General features: G+C 44.1%; 1 protein-coding gene and 1 pseudogene across 1 annotated transcript in view; both read left to right on the top strand.

Moving 5' to 3' along the window:
* The window catches only part of MARCH4 (membrane-associated ring finger (C3HC4) 4, E3 ubiquitin protein ligase), a 104,867-nt gene that overhangs the window by 37,582 nt on the left and 47,982 nt on the right, over positions 1 to 19,303 (top strand). The gene's annotated exons all lie outside the window — the stretch shown is intronic.
* LOC105816127 lies at positions 11,824 to 12,282 on the top strand (annotated as a pseudogene).

A 19,303-nucleotide genomic window follows, 5' to 3' on the forward strand; every position in this document is an offset into this window, starting at 1 on the left:
AAAAAAAAAAAAAAATTATTCAATGAATACTTAGATTCTTGAGTTTCAGCCTCTCTTCTTTTCTAATATAAATGTATAAAGATATAAGTAAAGCTTTAATCACATCACACATTTTTGATATGTCATATTTTTATTATTAAGGATAGCAGTTTCCACTGTGATTTCTTCTTTGACCCATGGATTATTTAGTTCATTATTTAATCTCCAAATATTTGGTGCTATGCTAGTCATTGTTTTGGTTATTGATTTCTAGTTTAATTTGACATGGTCAGAGAAAATTCTGACTGATTTCAGTTCTTGGAGTTTTCTTAGAACTTTCTTTTTGGCACGGTACATTTCCAAATTTGGGAAATGTTTTATGTGCACTTGGAAAGAATGAACATTTTATTATCATTATGAACAGAGTTTTATTTTGTTTTGTTTTATAGAGACGGGGTCTCGCTCTGTCACCCAGGCTGGAGTGCAGTGGCGCAGTCAGAGCTCACTGCAACCTCCAATGTCTGGGCTCGGACGATCCTCCTGCCTCAGCCTCCCACGTAGCTGGGGCTACAAGCACTCGCCACAACACCCAGCTAATTTTTTAAAAATATTTTGTAGAGATGGAGTCTCCTTATGTTGCCCAGGCTGGTCTCTAACTCCTGGCCTCAAGCGATCCTCCCGCCTCAGCCTGCCAAAGCGCTGGGATTACAGGCATGAGCCACTGCGCCAGACGACAGACTGTGTTTAGATATATGTCTGGAGGTCAAGTTGGTTTGTCAATTTTGTTTTTCAGATCTCTCCTATCCTCCCTGGTTTGTTTTGTCTGATTATTCTAGCAGTTATCAAGGGAGATGTGTTAAAGTTTCCCTCTGTGATTGTGGCTTTTTCTATTTATCCTTTTAGTTCTGTCAATCTTTGCTTTACATATTTTTAATTATATGAAAGTTATAATTTAGAGTAGTTATATTTTCCTGACAGAATGACCATATTATCATTATAAAATCATTATCAATGAAAAAATTGGCCACACTATCATTACAAAATGAATGACCATATTCACTCATTACAGCATGAATCTCTAGTAGTTCTTTATGCTGTAAATCTGCTTTGTCTGATATCGTTATAGTGACATAGTTTTTCTTTTGGTTAGTGTTTCCAGGGCATACACTTTTTCATCCTTTACTTTCAATCTTTGTGTCCTTACACTTAAGGAACATATAATTGGGTTTTGGTTTTTTTTATCTAATCTGATCATATCTATATTTTAATTGAAGTAGTCCATTTACATTTAATGTAATTACTGATATAGTTGGGTTTATATTCACTATTTTTCTATTTGTTTTCTGGGTTTTTTAATTTGTCCTACCTGTTTTATATTTTCCCCCCTCTCTTTTCTTGCCTTCTTTTGTATTAATCCAGTATTTGTCCCCTGTATTAGCTTTTTAGTTATATATTATTTTATTCTTCTTCTAGTAGCCACCCTTGCTTACTACAGTCTAATATAAGTTGATACTTTTCCTATTTCTGAGACAACACAAAGACCTTAGAATGTTTAAATCTGTCAAACACCTCCGGCTGTTTTTATTAGAATCGTATATTTTAACTCTGCAAATATTTAAAATCTCGTGAGATGTCATTGTTATTGTTTTGTGCAGTCAATATTTGGTTGTATTTATCCACATATTTACTCTTTGAGTTGCTCCTCATTTCTTTCTACATCATCCATAAACAACAGATAAACTCCGGTGGTGTCCCCATTCACAGAGAAGTGAACCAGGGCTCTAAGGGCCCCTGCAGGGCCAACCTGGGTTGTATTATAACAGGGGCCACGGTGAAACAGAACCATGAGGCCTGGGATCTCCAGCTGTGCAGCTTGAACGCTAATGCCTCAGTTTCCTCATCTGTTAAAATTAGGATTATACACCTGCTTGCCTTACCTGTCTTATGCATATATACAAGATTAAATGAGATAGTAGATGTGAAAAACACTGTATAAACCACAGCAGTTTATGGCCCTTGTTTTCTAAGCATTACATCAATATTATCTGTTATTACTCATTTAAAAGCCAGGGACACACAGGGACAGAGCTTTCTAGTGTTAAGTGTTGCTAAGCGCTGAAACAGGTGACTGAGAGAGGTCGTAGAGACGCTTTCCCTGGAGACCTAAACATAAAGTAGATTTATCCGCAACCTCTCCAGGAAGCAGGCGAAGGGCAAGATGACTGCACCAAGTTCCTTCCAGGTTTTAAATTGGGCTGGGAGTGGGAAGGAGCTATTTTAGAATCTGTTTGCTGGAGAGAGAAAGAGTGGAGATTTTTCGTAGGCAGATTATGTATTGTAATATAATTCAGCATTTGGAAAACAAAAAAGTTTTATAATATAAATAACAGAAAAGGTATGAGGCTTTTATCAAAAAGAGGCATGGGTTTGTCAAAACTTATTGAACCGTCCACTTAAAATCTATGAATTTCACCATATGTAAATTATATCTCAATTTTTAAAAAGACAAAATTTTAAAAGGGAGATAGCTATTAAAATTATCGTTTTAACCTGTATTGGGCACTAACTATATGTTAAATACCTTATATGGATTAATTGGATTATTTTATCCTCTCCATACCTTACAAGGTAGATACTATTATTGTCGCCATTTTACCAGGTGTTGAAATCAAAGATCAGGGTGATGAAATAATGTACCAATATCTTTAGCTGGTGATTGGAAGAGCCAAGTCTTGAACTCTAAATTGAAAGACTCTAGTGCCAAGATTCTCACCCACTCATTTGGATGATTGCAAAGCAGGAGAAAATTAATAATTATGAGCTTGAGGAGGGAGAGATAATGTAAATGCAACTTACTGGAGTTTCGGTTTGAACATCTGTTGACGAACACACTTCGCTTATTCAATATTAGGTACACTCATTCGGAAGACCGAAGCCATGCAGAGTTACCACTGGGTTCTTATGGGCAGGATGATCAAACACCATACAAGAGAGAAAAAGTTCTTCTGAGGCACTGGTGGCTCCTTTTCAAAGCAAATTGCAACTTCCTTGGCCTTAACAGTAAATAGTTTTGTTTTCCTGCCATGAGACAGGACATCTCATGACAAGATGTTTCCGTCTTTGCAGAATGCACTCTGGCCCACCCAGCCAGGTCATCTGTGTACCTTGAGACAGTTCTTAACTTGAGAATCTGATGACTGCTAAGAACCTTCCCACAGAAGTATGCATGTACACAAACATGCAAAATAATGCTACAGTTTCAGGAAGTTTGGAGATCTCCTGAAAGTCGTCAACGGACTCCAAGTTAAAAACCTTTGCTCTAAACCAGAATTAGACCAGATTCCTGGGACCCCCAGCCAGTCTTCATATTCCCTGACTATGCCAGGCACCTCATCACCAGGCCAGACATCTAGTTTTAGTTTTCTTCTCCCCTAATGGCTTGATGTCCACCTCTTGCTTTCTCCTTGTGTCCTGGAAAGTTGAACCTGGCAAACACATTTCAGGAGACACTGGCTTTGCTGGTTCTCATTCTTTTTTTTTTTGTTTTTTAATTTTTTTTTTTTTTTGAGACAGAGTCTCACTCTTTTTGCCCAGGCTAGAGTGCCATGGCATCAGCCTAGCTCACAGCAACCTCAAACTCCTGGGCTCAAGCGAGCCTCCCTGCGTCAGCCTCCCAAGTAGCTGGGACTACAGGCATGTGCCACCATGCCCGGCTAATTTTTTCTATATGTTTTTAGTTGTCCGATTAATTTCTTTCTATTTTTGGTAGAGACGGGGTCTCGCTCTTGCTCAGGCTGGTCTCGAACTCCTGAGCTCAAACAATCCACCCGCCTCGGCCTCCCAGAGTGCTAGGATTACAGGCGTGAGCCACCGCGCCCGGCCTGGTTCTCATTCTTGTTACTTACCTTGGACCTCTCTAGGTATCTTTGGCAATTCACATTTATTCACGAGGACACACACACACATATGTTCACATCATTGTGCACAGTGCTTGTGGTCAGCCTAGTCCTAATTTCACAGCCCTCTTAGTCACAGAGACTAGTACAACAGAGGCCTATTCACAGTTCCACCATGTACGGATGTGCAGGTTGTTCATTGAACAAGAGTAGCTGGTTTGGGTTAGGGGAGCTAGTCACTGGGGTAGGAATCAAGCCTATGCTTTCCTCCTCAATCTGGTGCCTTGCCCCAAGGCTGGTTCTTCCTGGAGGAATGGGTGCCTTTTTCTGACTCATACAAATGCAGCATGTGGAACGGTGACATCCTGCCTAGATAACAGTGTCATCAAGGAGTCCAGAAGACTGACATATCACAGGATAAAATGCTAATGCCCCTCTTCTGGTTTTGTATCACCAGTCACTTGTCTCTTGTTTCTCCTCAATGAATAAAACCTTCAGTGTTCCCAGGGCTACGTTTGCTTGGAAAAATGAGACCTGAATGACCCACTGTCTGTACTGCCCCATCTCCATTCCACAGGATTCAGGTTTCTGCTATGGCGAGCTGAGAGAGAGAGGGGGGTGGGGCTGGCCGAATAATTCTACTAGCATTTTCTATCCCCTTTTTGCCTGCTTAATTTCTAGCCATCATGCATATCTCAGCTCAAGTGTCACCTCTTCAAGGACAGACCCATCCCCTTTTACATGCTCTTATACCACCACATTTCTCTCTCTCATTAGACTTAATGACTATTGCAATTTAACATTTAATTTGGATATATTGATATGCATATATCAACTACATGTGTATATATATATACACATACACATATATATATCTCCATGTACTCAAACTACAAGCTTCCTGAGAGTGGAGACCATTCTATTTGTATTTACCATTGTGTCCCTATCACCTGGCACATGGTACATATTTAACTAAATATTTGTTTGAATGAACGAATGGATGGGAGGTAATTAGTCCAGATTGTGGCAAGTCTTAGAGTTTTGACTGAGGGGTTAAGGCCTCCCACGTACAGTAGGAAGCCCATTTCCTATGCTAAATGAACTTCTTTTCTCACTCTAATGTTCTAATTTTGAACTGCATATTACAACTCTGACATTCCAACATTATCATTCCTCTTCACTCTTACCTAACTTCAGAGAAGTTTTCCAAAATCTTACTTAAAGGAGGAGAGGCTGCTACTATACATCCTTGTCTGCCCTGAGAGGCTGTACAGTGTGGTGGCTTAAAACATGGGCTTTGGAATCAGGTAGACCTGTGTTGCCCACTTGCTGGCTGAGTGATTTTAAGCAAATGTTTGTCTCTAAGTCTCAGTTACTTTGATCTGTAGAATGGATGTAATAATATCTTCCTTACAGGATTGAATGAGTTAAGCTACGTGAAATGCTTACCGGAGAACCTAACCCATAGTAATTGCTCAATCAGTAGAAGTTTTTATTGCTAACTAAATTGGATCCTCATAAGACAGGTCGAAACTGAAGAACCCATAGGAACTGGGCCAAAAAGAGTGAATGTGTGACATCCTCCTTTCGTCTTTGCTTCCAGGAAAATACGGAAGGAAGGGCACCTACACAGCTCATATAACATATGGGTTTGCTGCATACGGAGTCCTTTGTGTTCCCTGGATGTGTCTTTGGGTCTTACAAGGGTCCCAGTTCTTGAGCAGATTTTTCACCCTCCCTTTGACACTTCCCACCACACTGGGGAGAGGAAGAAAAACTTAACCAAGGTATTGACTGATGATGGGTCTTATGAACTCGTGGAGCTTCCCGACTGGAGGACCATGCCAAGGCCCAGCCAGGCAGCAAGCACAGGCGCTGGTGGGGAATGTGCCTCACTAGGTGACAATGGCGAGTGGTGTTTGCGAGGGTAGGCAGAACAGTTCAGGGTATTAGTTCCAAGACCCTGCAAGAGGTGAGCCTGGGAGGGCTGGCGTCTCAGTCCTTGGGGAAGGAGGCCGAGCGAAGAGCTAGGGAGTTAAATCCCAGCATCTAGGGGAGCTTTCCTAATCCAATTCTGCTTCTCCCATTACCAGCCTGAGCAGAAAGTCCAGCAGCCTAAGGCATGGAGGAGGCTTATTGTGTTTCCCAAAAGGCCGATAAAAGGTCTCTTTGTTCAAAATCATAGTATTTCCCTAATCATAAAACTCTCTACAGGGTATGGATAATTTAAAAATCACAGAAATCTGAGGATGAGGTATATCAGCCTGCTTCAGGTGGGGCCTGGAGAGGTCCTTATTCTCCTGCTCCAGGCAGAGAGTGCGACTCGTCTCCAGAGGTGCAGCTCGTTGATCCCGTGAGCATTTACGCATGTCTGTCGTGCGCTGGGTACAGCTGCAGGCACTGGGGATACACGAGCACTCTCCTTGCCTCTGTGCTGGTGGCTTAGTTTGAAGATAAATATATTTTACATTCTATAAGCATTGGAGCAATCACAAATCCATATTTTGAACAACAGGAAAATAAATTCTGTAATCCCACCTCCCCCGCATAGGAGGCAGGTGTGTCCCTTTGCTGACGTCTTTGTCTTTAAAAATCCCTAAGGAAGTAGTTTTGATGATTTTCCTTAGTCACATCAGTAAAATTTAAGAGAGAAAAATCTCTTAAGCCGTAAATGCTTCCCAATGGCTAATCTAAAGTCCCCCATGACTAACAAGGCCCCAGAGCGAAGGAGCCCCTGGCTTCTCTCTGATGTCATTTCCTGCCATTCTCCTCACTCCGGCAGCCTTAGGGGGTTCTCTGCTCCCAGCACCTGCTCCTCCCTCAGGGCCGGTGGACCTGCGTTCCTGTCTGGGGCCACCTCCCCCTGGCATTCACACAGCTCACCCCCTCGCTGCCGGTTTCTGCTCAAATGTCATCTCCTTAGAGAGGCTTTCCCTGATAACCACCTCCCCATCTTCTATTGTTCTCCTTTCTTTATCCAGATTTAATTATCTTTATAGAACCTATGACTCCCTGACATATATGGTTTGAAAGTGCTTGTTTATGAAAGTCTACCTCCTCCCATTGGGATGAGTTGCCCAAGAGCAAGGGCTCTGTCTGATGTGTTCAGTGCTGTAGCCCATCCCCTAGGGCTGTGGCTGGCCCAGGAGAGGCATCATCTGCCCACTGAAGGATGCTTTCTGCTTCAGCTCCCTCGCCCTTAGTTTGCTCAACCGAGGTGGCACAGAACCGCCTGTCTTCCTGGTGTAACATTCATTCAGGGACGTACTGTGCCAAGGTGAGGTCAGATGTAGGCACTGACTTGCACAGATTTAAGAGAAAGGCAGGAGGCTGCTCTTTTTGCAGGTGAACTTCCTGCTGCAAGAAGGGAAGATTCCCCAATGAGCAACACACTATCATTTCCGAAGCTTTGATCTAAGATCAGCTGGGAAGGGCTGGTTGCATTTGCTAGGCAGAACCCTTCTTTTTCCTAGTAATCCTAACAGGTACTCCCAGTACCTGTCCGTGTTAGACAACTGGCTCAATAGCTGAGATCTTTCTGTTGTTTACCATCAGCACAAACTGCCCTGGAACTGCAGAATTCTCTGGATAGTGGATGTGTCCATTGTTTATCTTGCATTCATATCCCTCGCACCATCACATGATTTGGATGTATCCTTCTCTACTTTACCTGCTTATGGACAAGTGTAAAAAGAGTTTGCTCTAAAAGGAACAGGAATTTGATGTCGCACATGGGCACCCAAATTGGCTCCTCGTGGGAGGGGAGGGTGTTTAGTGACTACAAAACTTGGATTTGATGTTTTAGAGCCCAACCTCCCTGTTGCACTTTCCTGATAAGATACGATAAAAGCCAAACAAAATATTCCCATTACCCTAGAAACTTCTGTGAAGTTAAGAAAATAATACTGCTAACCAAGAGTTACAGGGTAACTGTCCAGCCAGTGCATCACTGGAGAGCAGGGCCTCTGTAAAGACATCAACAAAAGATTACTGCTTGGGGCGGGGGGCACTCACATCAGCCTTGCCCTGGACAGGCTCACACGCCCCTTCTGTGTTAGCCTGGGCTCAAGAAGCTAGAAGGTTGGAAGCTATCATGCCTTCCCCCCCTTTACAGCGGTTCTCCTCTCCCACGTCAGCACACCCTGGTCACTGTGTGATCCCTTGGGTGTTCCTAGCCACCTCTGTTGAGTGAAATACAAGGGATTCCTCTGATGTGCCCAGCCACTAGTCTCACCTCATTCCTTCGGCTGGGATTCCCAAAGTGGGGTGCACAGATCACCTGGGTGCTCTTTTAAAATGCAGATTTCTGGAAAGCACCCTTGACCTGCAGAATCAGAATTTCTGGGAATGGTAGTAGGAGTACATAGCGATTTGAGAGTTTCTGCCTAAGTCTCCGGAGTCTATACTTAGCAGCATGACACACATGACACACTGCTCTCAGTACCCTGCTCCATCCACTGTATGGTTTTGGAATTTGGGGTCGTGCCTATTCTTTCTGCCTGTTCTTCTGACCTCGCCCTCCCCCCGCTGTGTGCATATTTCTTTTTTCCAAGGATGCAGTTTCCTTCTTCCACCATGCAGTACCCATTCCTAGAAATTCACCTTCCATTTCTTTTTCGAATCAGAGAGCTGCCCTGTTTTTGCAAGATTTTGCAATGCTTGGCATTTTTTCCTCCATGTTCAGGAATTCAGAAAGGACTAGGAGGGAGATAGGGCCACTATTATATAAGGGAGTGAGCAGGCAGGGACCCCGCCACAGGAAGAACAATTAAGAATGTTCCCAGCAGGAAGGCTGCTCTCCAGGAAGCACAGAGAGCTGTCAGGACAAGTGACCTTTCTAATCACGCCTGACATTTCACAGCCTCGAAGGCGGAAGGACTGCCCTTATTCCGGAGGCACGGTGTCACGCTGTGTCGCCCCAGACACCTGCGTCTGAGGCTGTGGTGACTCGGCCTCCAGCCAGGCGATGAATCAGAGCACGCAAAGGGCCTTGTTTCCCAGGAAAAGAGAAAATATTGAGCAGGGGGCTTATGTGGATGGTGACTGTGTCTAAACCAGAGACGACAGGTCCTGGAGGAGGATATGGCCTCCCCGGGGATTAGCCCTGCTCCCGTGATGCGGATCAAACACGCCTGATCCCAGGAAGCAAAACAGACGGGATCATCTTCCAGTCCATTCTGGCCTAAGGGGACTGTGATGACTCACATTTTCCCATCTCAATAGAAAAACTGCTTTTTTTTAAAATATAAAAAGTAATGCGTGCCCATTCTAAAAAGTTCACACAACGTATAAAGATATAAAGAAGAAAGTAAAAATTACACGTAATCCCATCACTTAGAGAAAACCGTTGTTAACATTGTAAGGACATTTCTTTGCATATATGCAATATTTTAAAACAAAATACAATTCTATTAAAAGTACTGTTTTGTAATCTGCATTTTTTGTTTGTTTGTTTAGAGACAGGATCTTGCTCTGTCACTGGTATGCAATGGTGGGATCATAGCTCACTGTAACCTTGAACTCCTGGGCTCAAGCCATCCTCCCGCCTCAGCCTCCCCAGTAGCTAGGTCTACAGGCATGTACCACCATGCCTGACTAATTTTTAAAAGAATTTTTGTAAAGACAGGGTCTCGCTATGTTGTCCAGGCTGGTTTCAAACTCCTGGGCTCAAGCGATCCTCCTGCCTTGGCTTTCCTAGTCACTGGGATTACATGCGTGCACCGCCGTGCCCAGCTAAGCTGCATTTTTTACCTCAACATCTTGAGCACGTTTCCATGTCAATAAAATATAAATTTAACAAAGTTATTCTAATGATTTCCCTGTATTCCACTGTATGAATATAGCCTCCTGAGATTGTCTTTGAATTTAATCATGATAGAATATACTATAATGCACATAGTTAAATCTTTCTGCAGAACTGAGAGTACTTCCTTATGACAGACTCCTAGCAGTGAACTTGCTGAGTTGAAGAATGTGTATATTTTGAAGGCATTTGCTGTCTGTCCTCCAGAAAGGTTATGCCAATATCTATTCCCATCGGCAGGGAGGGAGTAGAGTACCTGCGTCTTTATAATCTTCTCTTTGCTGGGAATTACCATTCTTTTAAATCTTTGCCGATCTCAGGAGTTAAAACTGATATATCGCAGTGGATTTGATGTGCATTTCTCTATTTATTACAGTTAAGAAATTTTTTCTCTGTTTATTAACCATACGTGTTTCTTGTTTTGCAAATTCACTTGGCCTTTTCTCCCCTCTCTTTGGGGGTGTTAACTTTTCCGACATTTGGTTTTAAGTACCTCCTATTTAGTAAGGATAATTTGTAGTCAGTCAAGTTATAACCATTTTGCCTAGTTCACCATTTGTGTTTGGCTTTGTTTGTGTGGTTTCTGCCATGAAGAAGTTAATGATTCTGATGTCGCCTGATTTCTGTGGTTCCAGATTATTTGGGAATCACATTTAGAAAGCCCTTCTTTATTCCATGGTTATAAAAATATTTATCTATGTTTTCTTTCTAGCTCCCTCAACTTCCATGGTCTTTTGACCCTGTCCCTCTGCCTGGAACGATCTTCCTTCACTCTTCAGTTGAGTGACTCCTCGTTCCTTGTCTCGAATTCAATTCCATCTCATCAGAGAAACCTTTCCTGGTTATATAACCTAAAGAAGATTCCGCCAACCCCTGGTCTTCTTTCCCTTAGCACTACATTGTTTTCTTTCATAAATTGTATCAGGAATTGTAGTTATGTAATTCATTTGCCTACTTATTCAATATCTGCATCCCAGCTGGACTGTGAACTCTAGGGAGGGCAGAAACCGTACCTGTTTTGCATTCCAAGCACCTACCCCAGCATCTGGCACATAGGTATACAGGACATTTGTTAAAAATCATTGAATGTTAAATCCATCTAGAATTTATTTTGGTATAAGGTGTGAACTGGAGACCGAATTAAAAAATTTCCCAGTAGTATCTTGTGATTATAACACACAACTGCAATGTAGATGAGTTCTCTCACAATCCCCATTTCACCTGGCACCGAGAAATGAAGCCCAGGATGTGGGAGGGGGTCGGATCGATGGCTCTTGCTGTTGCTGGTCTCCAGCCCCGTAGTCTCCTCTCTCTGCAGTGACTTCCCTCTCTCCGTTATTGCCTTAGCTCTAAGTGCTTCCCATAATGCTTATTTCAGAGTTTAGCCCAGAGTGGGTCCTTAATTAATGGTATTTACTGCCTGATTCAAATCACTTAAATGGCAAGGGAATCAGATATCTTTGATGTGTTGCATACAATACGCACATCAGCCTTTGGAAGCCCTGAAAAATCTATGCTCCCTCCACAGCCCTGAGACACTGGATTTCTCTGCACCTTTTCCTTACCTAGAGATCACGTCTAGAATTGAGGGTGAACAAGAATGAAAGAGATGGAGTATTGTCAGAGGCAGAAAGAGGGAGATGGCGGCGCCTGCTTACATGTGATTTTACAGTTTCCGGTGCCACCTCACGTCCCATGCAATTTGCCCATGAAGTAGCTGTGGGAGCTTCACAATCAGGCCAATGGCAGCAGTGACTTTTAGTTTGTAAAATTTAATATCAGTAATTTATTTTTCAATTTATGAAACCAATATGCTAGACATAAAATAATGGAAAAAGTCACAAAGAATCGATGTTACTCCATTTCAACACTGTTTTAATGAATCTAAAAATGTTCAGCTTTACTAATAATTTAAAAAATGCAACTGAAAAGAGAAATTAGATACTGTTTACCTGTAAAAACACTGGAGGTCACAACTGAGGAACCAATTTTACTCCATTTAAAAATTGTGTTATCAAGCCTAAAAAAATTCAATTTCACAAGTAATCAATGGATACAACTTAAAACAGCAATTAGAGACCATTTGCTCCTAGTAAATTCATTATAATATAAGAAATTATTCCTCTTTCCTCTTGGGCCACCAACATGCCATCCAGACTGAGAAAGACCTGGAAGCTTCGGGGCCATGTGAGCTGCGGCCATGGCCCCATCAGCAAGCACCGGAAGTGCCCAGGAGGCCGAGTGATGCTGGCGGCATGCATCACCTGTGGTGACAGGATCAACTTTGACAAATATGGCCTAGGTTACTTTGGGAAAGTTGGTATGAGGCATTACCACTTAAAGAAGAACCAAAGCTTTTGCCCACTGTCAACCTAGATGAATTGTGGACATTGGTCAGTGAGCAGACACGAGCAAATGCTGCCAAAAACAAGACCAGAGCTGCTTCCGTCATTGATGTGGTGTGATCGGGCTACTACAAAGTTCTGGGGAGGGGAAGCTCGCAAAGCCCCGATCATTGTGAAGGCCAAATTCTTCAGCAGAAGAGCTGAGGAGATTAAGGGTGCTGGGGGGTGCATGGTGTTCTGGTGGCTTGAAGTCATATAGAGGGAGGTTTGTTACATGCTAATGAAAGCTTAAAAAAAAAGAAGTTATAACATTTAATATTGGCCGGGTGCAGTGGCTCACGCCTGTAATCCCAGCGCTTTGGGAGGCTGAGGCTGGAGGATCGCTTGAGGCCAGGAGTTTGAGACAACATAGAAAACCCTAGGAAAATATTTTAAAATACTAGCTGGGCGTGGTGGCGCATGCCTGTAATCCTAGCTATTCTGGAGGCTGAGGCAGGAGGATTGCTCAAGCCCAAGAGTTTGTGGTTACAGTAAGCTATGATCATGCTACTGCACTCTAGCCTGGGTGACAGAGTGAGACCTTGTCACTAAATAATAATAATAGTAATAATTATGCTGAGCAGAATGTGATAAGACAAATGCTTCATACACTATGGACAGGAGAACAAATGGCTTTGATGTTTCTGGACTGGAATTTGCTAAGAAGCAAGAACCCCATAAATGTTCTTATCTTACTGACTCCTAATCTTACTTGTATAAGTTTTCACTAAAAATGCTCAAAATGTGGTTGTTTATTAAGGCAAAGATGTGAGCAAACCTAAGTGTTTGATAATAAAGACATGGTTTAAAAATTCAGGATCTAGTCACAGTATGGACTGTTATGGAATCATTACCAGTCATGTTTCCGTGGATTATTTGATGACATGGGATATGCTCCCGAATCTATAAGTATCCAGAATTTGATTCTAAATTTTATTTTTAAATTATATTTATATTTTTATAGGGAAAAGATTAAAAGAGAGATAGTAAAGTGTTAACAATGTTCATCTCTAGGTGGTAGGATTTGGTAATATTTGGTTTCCTTCTTAACAGTTTCCAAATTCTTTATAATCCAATATATTACTCTTTATTTAGAAAACCCTCGCCCCTCTCCTCTCTTCCCATCCTTTGGTGATGTAAATGTGTTCCTGGGAAATATTCACTGAAGTATGGAATCCAGGAAAGGGAGATAAGAGACCTCCTCTCCGTCTCTCTTGTTAATCTAACACCTGTCATGTGCAGGATGAAGCCCTTACAGGCACGTAACTCCAGAAGGGAGTTGATAAAACAGGGACCAACCATGTGACATGAAGAGTAGTTGGAATACACAGGCAGGACCAGGGAGCCAGATTGGCCACCCACAAATACTTGAAGGTTATCAAGAAGCAGAGAGTAAACTTACTCTGTGTCACCCTCAGAAGACAGGACCAACGGCTGGAAATAACAGACAACTAGATTTTGGTTCAGTGTAAGGCAGAACTGCCTAACAATGGGAATTGCCTCAAAGGGAAAGGACGTTCTCAGCGAGGAGTGATGCTCATCACTGAGGCCAAGGCTGCTGGGTGGCCAAGTTCTCGAGAGGGGCCGAGCACCATTTAAATGGTCGGACTGGGCAGGTGCCCTCTAGGGTCTCACCTAGGCCAGTGGTTCCGTGCTTTCCCCATCATAAAACGAGGAGGAGAATCTTGGAGACAGCACTTCCTCATTTTCTCCTCTTCCTGCCAGCTCCTCTGCTTCGAGCAGGAAGGTGCCAAAGCCATTGGAGACAGGTGGTGTGTGTTTATGGACGGGATGATATGGGGCTTTGGGACTGGGGAAATGGAGCTATATTAGCTAGAGCTCTTTGGCTTGCAAGTGACAGAAAACCAACTGAAACTATATCATGCAAAACAAAAAGTGAATTAGCCAAAACCAGGGAAGCTGATGTGAAGGGAACTGGGTGCGGCATGGTTAGAGCCAAAGGCTCTGTTTCTATTCCCCACACCCTGGTTTGTGCAGCTGAGTCTGGCTCCATCGGGAGACAGGCCTCTTCCTGCGGAAGCAAGATAGTCTCTGAGTTTGTGTTGTACTTACAGCTCATGAACTCAGCTCAGACTAGGACGGTGTCTTCCAATAAAGCTTAACCAAAACCCTTGGAAAGACTGCCTTAGATGGAGGTCATGTGACCCATTCTTAAACCCATCGCTGTGTCCCAGGGTAGGAGTCACCGATTAGTTAGTCTGGGCTATCGTATAGCTTGGAATCTGGGTATGGTGGGGGCAAGTGAGCCTCAAGTGGACCACATGGGTTGAGCAGGGTACCAAAAGGAAAGTGTCCTATGTCCATTACAGGGAGATCTTGCCTTCATTAAGATGTTTGGAAAAAGAGATGTACCAACTGTCATAGTAATCTACTTCATGTCCAAACCATCGGGCGATTCTACATCTCTCCTAGCTTGAATTTTTCCCACTATAACTCCACCCATCTTATTCTGTTCCATCTTCAGGGTAGATTTAGATCAAAACCTTCCCTCATAGACACACTTTGAGGATTAATTAGGTTTTTTAGAAACCATCTGTAAAGTGCCATGGGATCTTCAGAACCAGATGCTTTGTAAAGATGTATTGCCATTAGAATCAACTCTTCATTTTTTATTCTTATAGCAGATGAGGAGGTGAGGATGGATCAACAGACAAGATGATGGAAATATATATGGGGTCCCACAACTTCATTTTGGCTCTGATAACCACTCCCTTCTCTCCTAGTACTTGGCCTCTGCCACGCACAAGGAACAACCGTGAAAACCATGGGTGGGTTTGACTGTCCGCACCCTTCTCCGAAAGGAACAGGAAGAGTTGGGAACAGGAGTCAGGAGTGGCTACACAAGCTGTATAATAGGGACCAAACCAGGACCAGCCCTGGGGGATTAGCAGCTAGTGATGCTGGGCAGCTTGCTTTTTTTAGCTCAGGTTAATGAGCTATGAATGATGTATGACTGTCTGGGCAGCATGCAAACGCCACAGTCTGGGTTCCTCTGCTGGCCAGTGAGATCCCTTTCTGGGGACTGTCAGGACAGATGCTGGGAAGCACAGTGGGTTAGTGGAAGGGTCACAGCTCAGGGTTCAGGAAGCAAAGCGCAGGCCAGGCTCACAAGTCACTCCTAGGTGGGGTCAGGCACACCGCAGGGCTCTCCGTGCAGTCTATGGGTTACGTGGGCCCACCGTCAGCATTCAGGGTGGGTGGTCTGGGGAACAGGTGTCCATGGCTGCTCTAGGGAGCATGGCCTGGAGTCCAGGATAGAGCTCTGCATGCCTGACTTTTGTTTTCCCTTGTAAAAACATATTTTCCCCAACTTTTAGTTTTAAAAACATTCAAACACAGTAAAGTCAAAAGAATAGCACAATGACCACCCATATGCTCTTTACCCAGATTCATCATGTTGACACACTGTGCTCTGTCTCACTCTGTCTCTCATCTCTGTCTCTCTCTCTATATGTATGTATGTATACATATGTCTGTGTGAGCATATATACATACATATATTGTTTGCCCTGAAAATTGTTTGCTCTGACTGGCGTCGTCTTTGTCATCACCATCCAGCGTCTGGTAGAGCCTGTTTCCAACAGGTTTTCATCTTCCCGGGAAACTTCGAGAATCCCTAACCCCATTCTCCTCGTAGGAAAATGGGGAATAACCCCCACCCTGAATAGCTCACTAAGCTATTGTGAGAGTAAAGCAAGAGATGGGACCCATGGCACAGTGAAACGAGAATGTAATAAAAATGCAAGGAAGCATTGTTACTGCTTTCTGTGTTCGCATACTTTTAAGTTCCCCTCTTATGTAACAGAAAAACCCAAAGTGGGTGTTGAAATGAAATCAGCATCTAACAAAAATCTTGTTCCTAACTGTGTGTAACTAATGTTATAGTTTTCAGACACTTTTTTCTTTATCAGCAGGGCCTAATTTTCAGATGTAATTCATGGAACTCACAAATATCAAGCAGATTAAAATAAAGCTACTCTGAGTGAAGTCCGGGTGGAAGTGGAGTGCCTAGGACCTTGGGTCACCCCTGCAGAGCCCCCAGGACGGACCCCACACCCTAGGTGCTGCCTCAGTCTCCCCTGGGCATCTGCCACACTATCATTTGTCTTCTCCTTCTCATTCCTGGCCCATTTCTTCTGAGGAATGGTAATGACTGTAAACCCCAATGATGATTTATTCAGCTTATTATTGATCATTATTAATTACTTATAAACAGCCTTCCCTGGAAACAGCGCTAAATGCTTTGCACTCGGCATTGACAGAGCCCATGATGAGGTGCCCGTGATGCCTCTGCCGGAGCAGCTCATGCCGGAGCCTCCAGCATGTCACCTGCACCTGCTGGGCACACGTCCCGAGCTGACGGCTGAACCTTCCTGAGGCCCCACCTTAGTCTGCAAACCACCTAACCTTACTTTTAAGGAGTAGGACCCTTCTCGCAACTTGAGCAGGCCTTGTTTACACCAGAGCAGGGCCACACGTTGGGACAGAAAAGTGACATGAGCCCAGTTTCTACTGTGTGCCACACAGTCACCTACTTCTCATTTAATCTTCACAATCAACCCCACCAAGCATACAACAAAATCCTCACGTGGGAAACCTATTCAAGGTCACCCAGCCGTGGCAGGGTGGACAAGGTCCTAGGGAACCTAAAGACTGTCCACTCCCATCTTGAGGGCCATGGACCAACCTGTTTCCTTAGGACTTTTAGTATCGCTGTCTGTGCCACATGGCACCCATGGCTCACTGCCACAGTCTTGTCCTTTCATCTTTCCAGCAGCCAGACTGTTAATACTATCAGCTAAGGCTTCTGTTACCTACCATGTGCCAAATGCCGCCTGTATATTCACTTACGTCACCCTCACCACGACCACGTGAGGTGGATACTATTCACTTTACTGATAAGGACAACGAAGAACTGAGGGGTTCAGTGACGCGTACAGAAGAAAGTTGCATAGCTGCTCAGTGACAGCTGGGATTTGAACCCAGTGAGTCTAGCTCCAAGGGCTAGCCTCACTGATCATGCTCAAGTTGAACAAGGCTTCATCGGTAGCTCCAATTTATGGACTAGGGAACTGGGAGGTTCAGAGGGTTGGGTGACCTGCCCAGGATCACATGGTATTCTTCACAGGACAAAATGCTGGGGGTGGCAGGATAGTGTGGTCTGCAGTCCAAAACCTGGTCTATGAAATAAAAATGAAATTCTCTTCTACTATTTGGAGTCGGGGATAGATTAACATAACAGGAGCTGCCAAAATGGAGCAGGTTATGCCCAACGGTTAAATTCTGCAGGCAAATCTGTAGTTGAAACTGGGAGCAGTTGACAAGAAGACAAACCATGGTAATGAGGGCCAGACATATTTATTCCAGGTAAACTCACGGGGTAGGTGAAGGGGCAAATCCTGGTGGGCCCGTTTGAGGGCCTGTGATCCCACCTGTAGGTTAGTCTAAAAGTCTCAGGCCTATCAAGGTCCAGAATCTCACAGTGAAACAATAAGAGCTGGGCTGCACTTGCATCTGGAATGCAGCCTCCTGACTCTGAGCATGAAGCCACACGGGAAGGACTGCGTGTGGATGCTGGGGGGACTTCTGGAGGAGGAAGGTCAGCTGGGCTGACAGGGTGGCTGCTGGGAGGTCCGGAACTTTCATCCGGCCAGCAGGGGAGACCTTGCTGCCTTTGGTCCCTCTTCCTCTAGTGGCCGCATTTCTTATCCAGATGTGTACAAGAATGTTCATAGTAACCCCATAGTAACCCCATAGAAACCATCCAAATTTGCAAGGACAGTTGAGTGGACAAAACACTGTGATAGAGTCATGTAACACAGCAGTCTACAATGAACACGTCCAAATTATGCAACAACCTGCACTCATTGGTAACCACATTCTCAGTCCCCGTCAAAGGCTGGGATTGAGGGGGTGGGCTGGTTAGAAGGAGTCTGAGTGGATATGAAATGGCTTGTCCAGTAGACACATGGGGACAGACAAGAAAGGTCTTGGCACCTGAGGGGCACAACAGAACAGGCTGGGCAGGTCGTCTTTGCCATTGGCCAGAAACGGTGGTTCAGACATGACACCTCTTTTGCCCAGAGTGCCTGGAGTCAGGGTTGAGGAGAGGGGAGAAACGTATTTGCTTTTAAAAGGGAGCAAATGTGACCTTTGACTGTATCTCTATGTAAAGCTTGCATGTTGCGAAGACCTACACTCTAAACTTTAAACTAATTACTGTTTAAGTTGCAAGCTGCCTGCATTTCCTCACTATGGGACAGAGAAGCTCTGAGAATCTCAGTAAAATCTTTCGATGGTCTCTCATGGTTTCTGGGGTCAGTGTGGCCGCACAGGTTGCACACTGTGTAACTTTAAAGGCCCCAAGCACTTAGCCTACAATGGGGATGGCGCCCCCCTGGAGATGTACTATATACAACCCACACAAATAGATGCAGAGGCTCAGCCTGGGTAAGAAAGCTCTCCTTGTTGTGGCACACTGCCCTCTGCTACTCTGCACTCTAGTAGTACCGGTCACCTTTCAGTGGGGGAGGGGGTTTAAAGACGCCTACAAATGGGGTCCATGTTCCCTCTTGAATCCACGTGGGCTTCGTGACCTCTTTGTGCAATAGAATCCAATAGAAGTGATGCAGTGCTAGTTTCTTGGTCCAGGCCTTAAGAAATTAGCAGCTTCCACTTCCTGACTCTTGGAATACTCTCTGTGGGAGCCTTGAGCCACCATGTAAGAGGTCCAACTGCTCTGAGGCCACCGTGTTGGAGTAGCCATGTGCAGGCTGACAGTCTCAGCTAAGCCTAGCCTTCCAGCCATCCCCACCAAGACACCAGACACATGAATGAGGCCATCTTGGACCCTGCAGACCAACTCATCTGCCAACCAAACACCACCGAGTGACCTCGGTCAATGTCCCGTGGAAAGGAAGCCATGCTCAGCTCAGCACTGCCCTGCTCAGCAGTGCCCTGTGGGTTACATTTCTGTCCCACAAAATCGTCAGATTAATAAAAAGGTTGTTGTTTTAAGCCAGAGTTTTGGGATGGGTTGCTAGGCAGGAATTGATACCAGGAACCCTAGCAGTGCTCTCTCCTGCCACAGGATGCTAGGATTTGCTATTGTCCTCTTTCCAGAATGCCCTTCCCTTTCCTCTTCTAGCTGGTGCTTGTCTTTTTTTTTTTTTTTTTTTTGCCATCAATAAGAAATTTACTTGTTTTAAAAAAATCCAAAT

This window comes from Propithecus coquereli, unplaced genomic scaffold (assembly GCF_000956105.1).
Source record: "Propithecus coquereli isolate 6110/MARCELLA unplaced genomic scaffold, Pcoq_1.0 Scaffold357, whole genome shotgun sequence".
In the NCBI taxonomy this organism is placed as follows: Eukaryota; Metazoa; Chordata; class Mammalia; order Primates; family Indriidae; genus Propithecus; species Propithecus coquereli.